The following is a 14,705-nucleotide window of genomic DNA, read 5'->3' as shown; positions in this document are numbered from 1 at the left end:
ATGTCATGAAAGTCATAGTATAATTTGTCATAAAAAAACAGTATGTCATAAAAATGTCAAAGAAGTCCGAGTATAGTATGTCATAAGAAGTCCTAGTATAGTACGTTGAAAAAAGTCATAGTAATGTATGTCATAAGAAGTCCTAGTATAGTACGTTGAAAAAAGTCATAGTAATGTATGTCGAAAAAGTCATAGTATAACAAAAAAAAATCACAAAAAGTTATAGTTTAGTACATGGAAAAAAAGTCGAAAAAAGTCATAGTATAGTATGTCGAAAAAAATCATAGTGTATGTTGAAAAAAATCATAGTATAGTATGTCGAATAAAGTTATACAAAAGTAATAGTATATTATCGCAAAAAAAGTCACAGTATAGTATGTAAAAAAAAAGTCATAAAGTCAGAGTATAGTATGTTGAAAAAAAGTGATAAAAAATAGTCAAGCGACAAGACAGGTAAGGTGCTCTATCATATAAAGTCATTAAAAAGTCAAAGTATAGTATGTCATAAGAAGTTATAAAATATGTCGAAAAAAGTAATCAGACAGTATGTTGAAAAAAGCCATAGTTTAGTTTGTGATAAAAAGTCACATTATAGTATGTTGAAAAACATCATAGAATAGTATGTTGAAAATAAATAGTATGGCAAAAAAAAAGTCATAGATAGATAGATACTTTATTGATCCCCAAGGAGAAATTCAAGGTCCCAGTAGCTTACAGACATCACACACAACATACACATACATCATAAACAGGATGATAAAATAACAAATCCACATGAATAATATGGACAATAAAAGAAAAGATACTAAATAAAAAATCCACATGAATGTACTAAGGGATGTATAAGCATGAGACGCTTGCAGCGACAAGGCAGGTAAGGTGCTCTATCATAATAAAGTCATAGTATAGTATGTCAAAAAAAAGTCATAATGAAGTCAGAGTGTAATATGTTGAAAAGAAGTGATAAAAATAGTCATTGTATAGTATGGCAAAAAAGTCATAATAAAGTATGTTGAAAAAAGTTATTAAAAGTCATAGTGTAGTATGTCATAAGAAGTCATAATATAGTGTTCGAAAAAAGTCATAAAAAGTCATAGTACAGTATGTCGAAGAAAATCATAAAAAAGTCATAGTGTAGTATGTCGAAAAAAATCATAGTATGAAGCTCAGCATAAGATCTTACAGGAAGACTTCAAATTTCTTTTTTCATCACTCCTAATTGATCAGCTGTTCCATGGCATTCACTTGTCAGCAGACAATCGGATTCAGCTGTTTCATTGTTAGTTAAACCAATCAGATTCAGCCATGTATCACAAGCCAATCACAGCATGACATCCTGTTTTAAATCTTCTCTCTCCTCTGCGGTTGTCAGCTGTCGTTTCAGGAATAGAGTGCGTCCCGCCTCCTCCCCTTCAACCACCGGTCGTCTCACCCACATACTCCGGGGATCGTCAGCTGAATGGCAATCTTGATTGGTTCCTGGGCGTCTTCATCACCACCACCAGTGTATGGACTCCATCGGGGGATATGTTTGGGTTCACTACCCCTTTTATAACATATGGATTCGATGGAATCTAATCTCCAGAGACTTTGCACATTTCATTTTTCATATTTTGTCCTGTACAATAAACATGTTAATATTTGCAAGGAAGTCTCTCCTGATTGAAATAGGATCTTGAAATAGGATGTTGAAAAAAGTCATAGTATATTATTCGCAAAAAAAGTCACAGTATAGTATGTTGAAAAAAATCATAATGAAGTCATAGTGTAGCATGTCGAAAAAAGTCATATTATAGTATGTCAAAAAAAGTCATAATAACGTCAGAGTATAGTATGTTGAAAAAAAGTGGTAAAAATAGTCATAGTATAGTATGTTGAAAAAAGTCATGAAAAAGTGTACTAAGAATTGTACCAATAAGAATGTACTAAGGGATGTATAAGCAGGAGTCGCTTGCAGCGACAAAGCAGGTAAGGTGCTCTATCATATAAAGTCATAGTATAGTATGTCGAAAAAGTCATTAAAAGTCAAAGTATAGTATGTCATAAGAAGTTATAGAATAATATGTCGAAAAAAGTCATAAAGTAATCAGACAGTATGTCAAAAAAAGCCATAGTTTAGTTTGTGATAAAAAGTCATAAAAAGTCATTATAGTATGTCGAAAAAAGTCATAGAATAGTACATTGAAAAGAAATCATGAAAAGGTCATAGTATAGTATGGCAAAAAAAAGTCATAATATAGTATGTCAAAAAAAGTCGTAGAAGAGTATGTTGAAAAAAAAGTCATGAAAAAGTCATAGTATAGTATGTCGAAAAAAGTCATAGATAGATAGATAGATAGATAGATAAATAGATAGATAGATAGATACTTTATTGATCCCCAAGGGGAAATTTCATTCATTTTTCATATTTTGTCCTGTACAATAAACATGTTAATATTTGCAAGGAAGTCTCTCCTGATTGAAATAGGATGTTAAAAAAAGTCATACAAAAGTCATAGTACATTATTCGCAAAAAAAAAGTCACAGTATAGTATGTTGAAAAAAATCATAATGAAGTCATAGTGTAGCATGTCGAAAAAAGTCATTATAGTATGTCAAAAAAAGTCATAATAATGTCAGAGTAGTATGTTGAAAAAAAGTGGTAAAAATAGTCATAGTATAGTATGGCAAAAAGTCATAATAAAGTATGTTGAAAAAAGTCATATAGTATGTCAAAATAAGTCATGAAAAAGTAATAGTATAGTATGTTGAAAAAATTAATTCATTCATCAATCATAGATAGATAGATAGATAGATAGATAGATAGATACATTATTGAGCCCCAAGGGGAAATTCAAGGTCCCAGTAGCTTACAGACATCACACACAACATACACATACATCATAAACAGGATGATAAAATAACAAATCCCCATGAATAATATAGTTATATATATATATAGTACGTCGAAAAAAGTCATAATAAAGTATGTTGAACAAAGTCATATAGTATGTCGAAAAAAGTCATGAAAAAGTCACAGTATAGTATGTCGAAAAAAGTCATAATGAAGTCAAAGTGTAATATGTTGAAAAAAGTCATATTATAGTATGTCAAAAAAAGTCCTAATAAAATGAGAGTATATTATGTTGAAAAAAAGTGATAAAAATAGTCATTGTATAGCATAGCAAAAAAGTCATAATAAAGTATAATATGGACATAATAAAGTATAATATGGACAATAAAAGATAAGATACTAAATAAAAAATCCACATGAGCAGTGGTGGCCAAAAAGTTAGAGAAGCGAGCTTGTGACCAGGAGGTCATAGGTTCAATACCCAGACCGACAGGATAAAATCTGGGTGGGGAAAGTGAAAGAACAGCGCTTGTCCCTCCCTCATTACCACCATTGTCGAAAAAAGTCATAGTGTAGCATGTTAAAAAAAATCATACTATGAAGCTCAGCATAAGATCTTAAGGGAAGACTTCAAATTTCTTTTTTCATCACTCCTAATTGATCAGCTGTTCCATGGCATTCACTTGTCAGCAGACAATCGGATTCAGCTGTTTCATTGTTAGTTAAACCAATCAGATTCAGCCATGTATCACAAGCCAATCACAGCATGACATCCTGTTTTAAATCTTCTCTCTCCTCTGCGGTTGTCAGCTGTTGTTTCAGGAATAGAGTGCGTCCCGCCTCCTCCCCTTCAACCACCGGTCGTCTCACCCACGTGATCGTCGGGATGTATAAGCATGAGACGCTTGCAGCGTCAAGGCAGGTAAGGTGCTCTATCATAATAAAGTCATAGTATAGTATGTTGAAAAAAGTAATTAAAAGTCATAGTATAGTATGTTGAAAAAAGTAATGAAAAGTCATAGTATAGTATGTCGAAAAAAATCATAAAAAGTCATAGTGTAGTATGTCGAAAAAAGTCATAGAATAGTACGTTGAAAAGAAATCATGAAAAGGTCATAGTATAGTATGGCAAAAAAAGAGTCATAATATAGTATGTCGAAAAAAGTCATGAAAAGTCAGTATAGTATGGCAAAAACGTAATAATAAAGTATGTTGAAAAAAGTAATAAAAAGTCATATAGTATGTTGAAAAAAGTCATAGTATAGTATGTCATAAAAAGTCATAGATAGATAGAGATAGATAGATAGATAGATAGATAGATAGATACTTTATTGATCCCCAAGGGGAAATTCAAGATGTATAAGCAGGAGACGCTTGCAGCGACAAGGCAGGTAAGGTGCTCTATCATAATAAAGTCATAGTATACTATGTTGAAAAAAGTAATTAAAAGTCATAGTATAGTATGTCGAAAAAGTAATTGAAAAGTCATAGTATAGTATGTCATAAGAAGTTATAGAACAATATGTCGAAAAAAGTCATAAAAAAGTCATCAGACAGTATGTTGAATAAAGCCATAGTTTAGTTTGTGATAAAAAGTCATAAAAAGTCACAGTTTAATATGTCAAAAGAAGTCATAAAAAATCATAGTATAGTACGTTGAAAAACAAATCATGAAAAGGTCATAGTATAGTATGACAAAAAAACGTTAGTGATAGTGTAGTATGTTGAAAAAAGTCATAAAAAAGTTTTAGTATAGTATTGAAAAAGTTAAAGTATAGTATGTCAAAAAAGTCATGATATAGTAAGTTGAAAAAAGTCATACAAAGTCGTAGAATAGCTTGTTGAAAAAAGTCATAATGAAGTCAGAGTGTAATATGTTGAAAAAAGTAATATTATAGCATGTCAAAAAAGTCATAATAAAGTCACAGTACATTATGTCGAAAAAAGTCATGAAAAAGTCATAGTATAGTAAGTCATGAAAAAGTCATAGTATAGTATGGCAAAAAAGTCATAGTCATATGTATGACGAAAAAAATCATAAAAAGTAAAAGTGTAGTATGTCGAAAAAAGTTATAGTATAGTATGTTGAAAAAAGTCATAAAGTCAGAGTATAGTATGTTGAAAAAAAGTGATAAAAAATAGTCATAGTATAGTATGGCAAAAAAAGTCATAATAAAGTATGCTGAAATAAGTCATTAAAAGTCATAGTGTAGTATGTCATAAGAAGTCATAGTATAGTACGTCGAAAAAAGTGATAAAAAGTCATAGTAAAGTATGTCGAAAAAAGTCATAATAAAGTCATAGTATAGTATGATGAAAAAAAGTGATAAAAATAGTCATAGTATAGTATGTCATAAGAAGTCATAGTATAGTACGTCGAAAGAAGTCATAAAAAGTCATAGTATATATCGCAAAAAAAGTCACAGTATAGTATGTCGAAAGAAATCATAATGAAGTCATAGTGTAGCATGTTGAAAAAAGTCATAGATAGATAGATAGATAGATAGATAGATAGATAGATATAGATAGATAGATAGATAGATAGATAGATAGATAGATAGATAGATACTTTATTGATCCTCAAGGAGAAATTCAAAGTCCCAGTAGCTTACAGACATCACACACAACATACACATACATTATAAACAGGATGATAAAATAACAAATCCACATAAATAATATGGACAATAAAAGAAAATAAATCCACATGAATGTACTAATAGATGTTTAAGCATGAGACGCTTGCAACGACAAGGCAGGTAAGGCGCTCTATCATAATAAAGTCATAGTATTTCGAAAAAAGTCATAAAAAAGTCAAAGTACAGTATGTCATAAGAAGTCATAGAATAATATGTCGAAAAAAGTCATAGTATAGTATGTCAAAAAAAGTCATAAAAAAGTCATAAGACAGTATGTCGAAAAAAACCATAGTTTAGTTTGTGATAAAAAGTCATAAAAAGTCACAGTATATGTCGAAAGAAGTCATAAAAAGTCACATTATAGTATGTCGAAAAAAGTTATAGAATAGTACGTTGAAAAGAAATCATGAAAAGGTCATAGTATAGTATGGCAAAAAAAGTCATAATATAGTATGTCGAAAAACAAAGTCATAAAAAAATCATTTAGTATGTCAAAAAAAGTCATAGTATAGTATGTCGAAAAACAAAGTCATGAAAAAGTCAGTATAGTATGGCAAAAAAGTCATAATAAAGTATGTTGAAAAAAGTAATAAAAAGTCATATAGTATGTTGAAAAAAGTCATGAAAAAGTCATAGTATAGTATGTCGAAAAAAGTCAGATAGATAGATAGATAGATAGATAGATAGATAGATAAGATAGATACTTTATTGATCCCCAAGGGGAAATTCAAGGTCCCAATAGCTTACAGACATCACACACAACATACACATACATCATAAACAGGATCATAAAATCACAAATCCACATGAATAATATGGACAATAAAAGAAAAGATGCTAAATAAAAAATCCACATGAATGTACTAAGGGATGTATAAGCATGAGACGCTTGCAGCGACAAGGCAGGTAAGGTGCTCAAAAGAAGACATAATATAGTATGTCGAAAAAAGTCATAGTATAGTAGGTCAAAAAGTCGAAAAAAAATCTTATATAGTATGTCATAAGAAGTCATACTGAATGAATGATTGATGAATATTTTTTCATTATTGTGTCATGCATACAATAAAATATGCCCAGCACACGCAGGCTTACAAGCCTCTTTTTGCCAAGCTTAATGTCGAAAAAAAGTCATAAAAAGTCATAGTATTTTATGTCGAAAAAAGTCATAGTATAGTATGTCGATAAAAGTAAAAAAAGAAATCATAGTATAGTATGCCCAAAAAGTCATAAAAGTCATATTATGGTACATCAAATAAGTCATAAAAAAGTCATAGTATGGTATGTCATAATAAGTCATTGTATAGTACGAAAAAAGTCATAGTATAGTAAGTTTATATAGTAAGTAATTTTTTTATTATTGTGTCATGCATACAATAAAATATGTCCAGTCCACACAGGCTTAGAAGACACCATTACCTAGGACAAAGGACCAGATGCCAAAGTAACCTCATACCCTAAACAAATAAACCTTCTAGCCTTTTGTTGCCAAGCTTTAGAATAGTAAAGTATGTCGAAAAAAAGTCAGAAAAAGTCATAGTATTGTATGTCATCAGAAGTCATAGTATCTTGTAAGTATAGTAGTAGTATATGGTCACCATTACCTAGGACAAAGGACCAGATGCCAAAATAACCACATATCCTAAACAAATAAACCTTCTAGTCTTTTTTGTCAAGCTTTAGAATAGTATACTATGTCGAAAAAAGTCATAAAAAGTCATAGTATTGTATGGTGAAAAAAGTCATAAAAAAGCCATAGTATGTCAAAAGAAGTCATAGAATAGTATGTCGAAAAAAGTAAATATAGTATTCCAAAAACAGTCATAATGAAGTCATAGTATAATATGTCGAAAAAGTCATAAAAAGGTCATAATAGAGTATCTCATAAGAAGTCATATTATAGTACGTCAAAAAAAGTCATTAAAAAGTCATAATAAAGTATGTCATAAGAAGTCATAGTATAGTATGTCGAAAAAAGTCATAAGAAGTCATAATATAGCAGGTCGATAAAAGTCATAAGAAATTATAGTATATCCATCCATCCATCCATCCATCCATCTTCGTCCGCTTATCCGGTGTCGGGTTGCGGGGGGAGCAGCTCCAGCAGGGGACCCCAAACTTCCCTTTCCCGAGCAACATTAACCAGCTCCAACTGGGGGATCCCGAGGCGTTCCCAGGCCAGGTTGGAGATATAATCCCTCCACCTAGTCCTGGGTCTTCCCCGAGGCCTCCTCCCAGCTGGACGGGCCTGGAACACCTCCCTAGGGAGGCACCCAGGGGGCATCCTTACCAGATGCCCGAACCACCTCAACTGGCTCCTTTCGACGCAAAGGAGCAGCGGCTCTACTCCGAGCTCCTCACGGATGACTGAGCTTCTCACCCTATCTCTAAGGGAGACGCCAGCCACCCTCCTGAGGAAACCCATTTCGGCCGCTTGTACCCTGGATCTCGTTCTTTCGGTCATGACCCAGCCTTCATGACCATAGGTGAGGGTAGGAACGAAAACTGACCGGTAGATCGAGAGCTTTGCCTTCTGGCTCAGCTCTCTTTTCGTCAGATTTAGAGGTGCTGATCCTCATCCCAACCGCTTCACACTCGGCTGCAAACCGACCCAGTAAGCACTTATAGTATAGTTTGTCATAAATATTCATAAAAAGTCATAGTATAGTATGTCGACACAAGCCATACTATAATGTTAATCAAAGTCACAAAAAGTCATAGTATAGTTTTTCGTAAAAAGTCATTGTATAGTATGGTGAAAAAAGAAAGACTCATTGAGATTAAAAATCACTTTTCAAGTGTCCTGGCCAAGAAAGGCAGCAGTACAACAACACATACACACAAAAACATAAAAACAACCGAATCAGCAAAGTAACCACAATCATAAATACATCAGGCAAAATATCTACAGCCTGATGTGGCTGCCTCCAAGTCAATCAACATCCTCTTAAAAGCGACCAATGAGAACAGCTCATTAAGTTTCATGGATTTCTGTAATTTGTTCCAGGTAGAGGGAGCAGCAAACTTAAACGCTTTTTTCCCCTAGTTCAGTTTTAACCTTTGGAACAGACAGAAGGACAAAATCCTTCCCAGGATACTATTTACACTGATATACAGTAGGTCAGAAGGTCAGAAGGTAGGATGGAAGGAGACCTAAAACAGCCTTGTATATATTAATATACGCCAGTAAGTCACCGTGTAAGTCACTGTTTGTACAGTTCACAATGGTGAGTGAGGGCTTTAAAACCAGTGATGAACCTCAGCGCTCCATGGTACACAGTGTCCAGTGAATGTACACTTTGAGACAAAGCATGCATGTATAAAACATCACCATAGTCAAGTACAGAGATAACAGTGGCAGATTCTTTGTAGATTCGGACAAAAGACAGAATTTGATTCTGAGTTTAAGTTTTAATGTTTTTGCCAGCTGCTGAATATGATGTGTAAAAGAAAAGAGATTTGTCAATTAAAATACCAAGATATCTGTAATTAGAAACACATTCAATCTTCATACAATGGGAAGTGAGGATTGAAGGCAAGTTTGGAGTATATATAGTATGTCGTAAAAAGTCATTAAAAAGTCATAGTATAGTAAGTCAAAAAAAGTCAGTATAGTATGTTATAAAAAGCCATAACAAGTCATTTTATACAGTGCTGCTTATGAGTTTAGGAACCCATGCTAAAGTTGACTAAAAAGAGGAATAAAAAAAATCAAAAATTGATCTTAATGCCTTAATTTAAAAAATTTGGAAAAATCCAACCTTTTTCTTTGTGAATGAATAATGTATTGTAAATAAATAAATGTTCTTCCTTAAAATACAGGGGGCATAAGAATACACACCCCTATGTTAAATTTAATGACTCCAGGATACTTTGCATCCTGATAAAGTTCCCTTGGCCTTTGGAATTAAAATAGCCCCACATCATCACATACCCTTCACCATACCTAGATATTGGCATGGGGTACTTTCCATAAAATCATCTCTCAGTGCAAATCAAACCAGCTATTAGGCTAACTGAAATTAAACCATGGGTGGAGGGCCATGAGGAAGCAGCTAAGAGAAAGAAAGCTAAGTACCAGCAGCTGGTTCAAGACTGCCAGGACAACATGGCTGTTCACTGCTGAAGTGGGTCGTCGAGGATTCCCCACACAGTCAGTGTGGAATCTTATGACAAAAATCGGAATAAGAGGGCAGAAGCGGCTGTGCAAAGGTTGGGAGAAGCAGTAGAGAGAGCCTCCTGCTGGCTCTGGCATAAGAGGAAGGATATTAGCTGGAAACCTGGAGGAGGGGGGAAGTGACTTGGCCACCACTGCCGGCCCACCAACTGGAGGGTGTCGTAGGTGGAAACACACAATGATGGTTGGAACCACCTGATGACCCCTCCCCAGGCCGAATGCTATATCCATTAGAAATGGATGTATTATGGCATCACTGATGTATGTTCAATCAGAAAGTCATAGTATTGTGTATCATAAAAAGTCATAGTATAGTATGTCGAAAAAGGTCATCATATAGTATGTCAAGAAAAGTCAAAGTATAGTATGTCAAGAAAAGTCATAGTATAGTATGTCATGAAAAGTCATAGTATAGTATGTCAAGAAAAGTCATGGTATGTCATCACCTGTAATAGAAAAGGTCATAATATAGTATGTCATAGGAAAAAGCTATTTAAAAAGTAATATATATATATATATATATATATATATATATATATATATATATATATATATATATATATAAAATAGTGAAAGGGATGTTCAATCAGATGAAAAATATGTCAATCAGGCAACAATGTCAATCTTATTTAAAAGCAACTTTAATACAATGCATTGGACAGGCATAAGATGAAAAGGGTCTAACCAGAGAGAGAAGCAGGCACAGATTGTGTAGCCAACATACATACAAGTACATCACTCTCACAGCCATAGATCATGCCATGATTGCTACTGAAAAACAGTATTAACAAGACCATCTTTCTGGCCTTGCTCCAGATAGACAGAAAGAACCTTTGAGTCCCTTCATACATTCTCCATAGAGGAAAAATACAGGCCTGGTGTCTTTAAAGCTACACAAACTTATAAAAAGATATATAAAAGCTTTAAACATTTATATGGAGTTATTATAAAAAAAAATATATAAAAGCATATTAAGTTGGGATGATTTTTGTTAATCAATCCCTTTTTTATTTACCTTGTGTTTTATATTTATTTATTTTTATTTCTAATACACTTATTTCAGAATTTAACATGTGACATTCTGTGATTACAGTCAGGAAAATCCATTTGGAAAAACCTGGAATAACATTTATACTCATCGGTTTTCCCCAGCCTACTTTACTTTGGCATTGCTTGTTCATTGCAATTCCATGATGTTATGTCTCACACAAATATCAAAAACATATATTTCACATTCTGATTTGTATTGATTTGACATATTACCAATACAATATTCCAGAAATATATTCCATAGTCTTCTTTATACAACTTTCCTCATAGATGCCACAAAAGAATGGTACTTCATTGTGCATTTGTATATCCAGTGTGATCTCAAAGAATTATTATTGCATGCTTTTTTTTTTTTCGTTTTATTAAATCCTTACAAGGCAAGGCAGAGCACCTATAGCAAAAGCATGAAATTAAGACCACAAATCCCAACACAAATCAATCATTTCCCAACCAATTTAAGACCACGAGGAATACCACAAATTCTTTGCACCGACAAAGCGAGTAAGTCAGTGTTGAGGCTGTAAGCAGGAAACTGTGCAGGGGTATGAACTGTCCTTGTTGGTGAGGGGGTGCAAAGTGGCCTCATCACGCCTTTGGAAAAGTAGAAGATGAAATGCTGATGGTTCTGCAGCATCTCCAGCTCGAAAGGCCTTTTGTCAGCCCACACCAAACTAGTCTGGCATACTTTAGGATCTGATGAACAAAAGTCAGGTATATTTGTTTATGCTTCATTTGTTCAACTCAAATTTAGAAAAAAATAGTTAAACAATTAAAAGAATCTTTCACTATTCCCAAGTCATAGTATATCATAAAACTGATAGTATAGTATGTCTTAAAATGTTTTAAAAAGTCATTGTATGGTATAAAATAAATGTCACAGAAAATGATTTTCTTTCTCTAATTTGTATGTTTCAGGGTTTTTTTTCTTAATAGCAAATAAACATTATTTCTACCAAAACAATACATACAACTTATCGTATAAAAATCACTGGTGTGATCTAAAACACTACCATGAAATACTAGTGTATACACGTTTTGGCTTCACAAGGTCTTGTTACATACTCAAATACAATTTTGTAGAAATTGTTTCCTTTTTCTTCTTAATATTTTAGGATTTAAAGAAAGCTTCTAATGTTCAGAGTTGTGTGCATAATTGAATTTGGTGTGTGTATATATACAATTGAAAAAAACTGTATTGTGAACTGAAACCTTTAGGTTTTGGACTGTTGGTCCAACAAAACAAGATGTTACTTGAACTCTGAAAAACTGGAATGGAAATTTTTCACTATTGTCTTACAGTTTAAATCTAAAAATATATTATTATTATTATTATTATTGAAACCTGCCAGAGGGTTCTGACAGTGCCTAGCAACGGTTGCTAAGCAGCAGGCATTGTTTGGGTGGGTGGGGCTTATGGAACAATCAGTTCCCTTGATCCTGTATCTGAATCCTTTGATGTGACATCAGATTCTAGAATTCCTTTGATGGCTTTGGCTCTATTCTCTTTACCATGCAAGGATCATCCAACTTGTCTTCATTCTTACAGGGAATTCCTACTGGAAACACTACGTGAGCGAGACCAGAGCAGCGTGCTAGCATACTACAGACCATTACATTGCAGCAAAAATAATCAAGATTAAAAATACAACAAGAATCATCATGTCTACACCAGAAAAACAACAGGCTGAGGAAATGCCGGAGCTTAACGTAGATACTGTTCTACCAGCAATTGAATCCTTTTTTAGAAGGATTACAACGGAACAATGGAGGTTGTTGAAATTAGGCACCGCTGATATTGCCACTGAAATACTGTTGGCAGAACTCATTTTGGAAATAATAAGATCGGTGTCAGCAGCCTTGTTGAAGGCTAAGAGCACAAATGTAGTTGTGACTGAAGAGAGTGTTCGGTTCAGTATGGGCAACATGCTCTCTCAGTGTTTTGGCAAGGTTTTAGACGCCCCCTGTGTCAGCTCAAAAGGCTTGACAAACTTGGTCGCTAAAGAGGTTGCAGAAAATGTCACCTCTGCCCTCTCCACTACTGAGCGCACAGGAGAGCCTGAAATAATGCAGCATGTCACTCTTCCACACAGACTAAATGCTATGGTTAGTCATGCCTGCACAATGTTGAAGTCATTTACATCCAAGATAAAAATCTTGTGCACACCTCGACCACGTACGCAGAGACAAACTCTGACCGCCTTCTACCGCGACTTAGGTTTGAAGGTGTGGAGACGCATGACATAAATGACAGCGCTCAGTCACCAGTTACAACTATTGAACTAGAAACCCGGAAGTCTCATCAAAGGACATCTCTGAGACCGCAACAGCTACAGCTGTCGAAGACATACTTAGGGAGGAGATGAGTAAGATAATGGATCCTCTCTTGGATGAAGTGCCAGACCTAGAGTATGAGCAACTGAAATCTGAAAGCTCTCAGGAGATTTCAAGTTTTTGCGAAATGCATTGCTCAATCAATTGCCAAGAGTTTGGACAAGACCGATGCTGCAGAAGAGAAGGAGAAGCATGAATCGTCTATGGAAGAAATAAGGATCCAGATTAACACCTTTTTGCAAAGAACTTCGTCAAAACTTGATATATCGTATGCTGGTGCAGCTGAAGGCCAAATTCCACCAGGATTCCAAATTGAAGCGGGCAGTCAGTGCCGTCAATCCTAGAGGATATTGACTCTCTGATTGAGCCAGTGCAAAAAAAAAAAACACAGGCTGGAAAAGAAGATAAACTGTTACAGCGGCTCAAGAAGTTTTCCACTGGTAAAGATTGGATATTCATACAGGCACCGTGACCTCCTCTCCAATCACTTCTCACCTGGGATAGTGCGCAAGACTATCTTAAGACCAATTAACAAAAAAGCATTTCGCAGGCCAGTTCCTCAGTTACGTCCAGACATTGATGCTGACATACAGAACAAAATGTGGAGTTTCATGGGACTGCTGAGATGGTGGCTGAACACTAGGGTCGGTGGCCACAGTCAACAAGCTCTAGACCGATTTGAAAATGGGTCTCTGTCACCAACACACATCACACCACCACAGTCACCAGAGGCAGGTGAACATGAAACAGCAAAGACGTCAACAAACAAAGTAGCCATCGTGATAATCGTGCATAAGCTGGTTTCACGGACATTCAAGAAGGCAAAATTGGACTGCACCGTTGCAAAAAGCGAGGACATCGTTAACCGTCTGATTGAAAAAACATGGGCCGAAGTCGAGGGTGTTGATTTTGAGATCACCACAAAAACTTTGAAAACCCTTGACAAGGCCATTTTCCAAGACCTGCGTAAGAAGTGGGGTTGTGCAGAAAACATCCTGGTCTCCATGAATACAGGTGAACCAGCACTGGAAAACTGTATCGCCTCCTTTGCCAAAGATCACCTGATGAAGTCATCAAAAAAGTGTAGCAGAATCGGCAGGTTCTTCTCATCCGTGGGTAAAGCCATCGCCAATATCTGCAAATGTGGAAATAGGGATGGTGTTATTTAAGTAAAATGTATTGTGTATACTATGTTAGGGTTTTCTCTGGGTGCTCCGAGTGTTTCTCCCACATTTAATTAATATTAATTTAAAAAAACATCATCTTAAACATAGTATTCACCTTGAAGGAAAGAAGTGTTTTTTTCCTTCAAAATGAATGCCATAAAGAGCTCCAGTCCTGCCTCATATCCACGTCTCCACCTCGTCCACTGGCCTCCGCCCTTCGTGATGGAGGGACAGGGGCCAGTGAAGCAGGAGGTTACCTGGATGGGAGGCAGGACTGAAGCTCTCAGGGTTTCCTCCGGGTGCTCCGGTTTGCCCACATTCAGTGCATATAAACATCTGATAACTGATTCAATAAAATTTAAAAGTTAATTTCTGCTTCTCTCTCTCATCATTTACTATAAGAACTGTAAATATTCAACTAAAACTTAAGTTCTGCTGACTCAGTTCCATTCATGAATTTCACATTTGTATACACTGTAAAACAAAATCCTAATTTTACTGAAAACTAAATT

This window comes from Perca flavescens, chromosome 14, assembly GCF_004354835.1.
Source record: "Perca flavescens isolate YP-PL-M2 chromosome 14, PFLA_1.0, whole genome shotgun sequence".
NCBI classification, from domain to species: Eukaryota; Metazoa; Chordata; class Actinopteri; order Perciformes; family Percidae; genus Perca; species Perca flavescens.
The sequence above is the reverse complement of the archived record's forward strand: the minus strand, read 5'-3'. Positions refer to the sequence as shown.